This window comes from Eptatretus burgeri, chromosome 8 (genome assembly GCF_056783735.1).
Source record: "Eptatretus burgeri isolate ZD-2024b chromosome 8, Ebu_testis_v1, whole genome shotgun sequence".
NCBI classification, from domain to species: Eukaryota; Metazoa; Chordata; class Myxini; order Myxiniformes; family Myxinidae; genus Eptatretus; species Eptatretus burgeri.
The window spans coordinates 67,955,975-67,957,495 of record NC_140968.1 but is presented as its reverse complement, the minus strand read 5'-3'; positions in this window follow the sequence as shown (position 1 = coordinate 67,957,495).

Here is a 1,521-nt window from a genome sequence, read left to right as displayed (position 1 = left end):
CAAATGATGCTTTAATGCGAAGTGTCATGTGTGAGATCATATAGCAATGGATAGATTTGGATGATCTGGTTCCAGACGAGCAGACATTCCAGTTTGGTCACGATCTTCCTACATTGTTCTGTTCATGTGAATATGTGCGTTAAGGTGTAAAATATTTGAATGGACAAAGATTTAAAAATCTGATGTTTAATGCTGAATTGGAGAATTGAAAATTCTGTTTTTTTATCGAGCTATTTGAGCAATCGTCACATTGCAAATATTTTTGCTCTTTATTAGTTGAACTGAATGCTCATTCATCGGATCTGTATAACTCATCGTGCTGGAGTTTATGGTGCTTTCTGTGTACATTTTACATAATGTACGATGTCCCTTTGAAACACTGGTGATAACTGAACTGAATTGAACTGTGCTGTGAGTTTCAGCTCCCAGTGTTCGCTGCAGATGTAAAAACCAACCAATTGCACACTTTATCCTTACGGAGCACTCAAGTCTTGATCTCAAGTCGTTTCCATGTGTGATGTGACCATACCTTGTACAGCCATCTTGGATGTGTTCCTTCAGCCAAAGAGGCCTTCCCCCATTCCCCACCTCCCCATGCATGAGATGGACATACAGCCTCTAGTCTTTTTGTGAGTGCTTGTCCACTTAATGCTTCAGCAGTATGGAAAAATCAAGAGGTCAAATGAAGCTAACCACTTTCCTGCCTCCTGAACCTGCAGCAATGCTGGTACATATTATCCTCAATTCTTGGATTAATGTACACAATGCTTAATAAAGCATTCATGTTGACCCCTTGTCTTACCATTATCTGACATGTCAATTATTTGCCTTGTGAGTTTCTGTTTGTCCTCTCTCTGATGGAGAACAGTTTTTCTGCTGCTGACAGTCTCAGAGTAAGGATGATTATACTTGGTGGCTTACCTTCAACTGGGCAGGGTGCTAATATTGCTACGAATTCTGCCGGTTCGACGGCCCACGCACGACCGCTTACGGCCCAACCGCATTCGCGTGTCCGCCTAAAACCGGAATTGCAGTCGTAGCTTCCGGACAGCTCCGGAAACCTGCTATGGGTGCCTTAACGCACCATAAATTGCCAATATTCTGTCCACGAGGTTCAGAGTTAATCGCCGAATCTCAATATACCTAATTATCCACGCAGATAGAAGTACCGAGAATTTATACCTCAACGGACCTTGAGCGGGGCGAGCCGTTACCGTGCGTGACCCGAGCGGAGATCACCAAGGTCCGTCGGACCAAATGAATACTTGTATTGGCTTTAACAGCCTGCTAATTTCCCGAACGCACCGTGGAAGTCAATGGGAGGAATGGACGCAATGAGCAGGTTTACATTCAAACAATGGGGCATTTATTTTTAAGCAAGCAATCAATGGGGGAAGGGGACATGACACGAGAAAAGCCGACAGCTGATTTATATATAATTATGTACAGGCATGCACTTAACCATCATTTCTACTTGCAAAGACAAGGCGCCACAGAACAGACTTTCATACAAAAACCCAG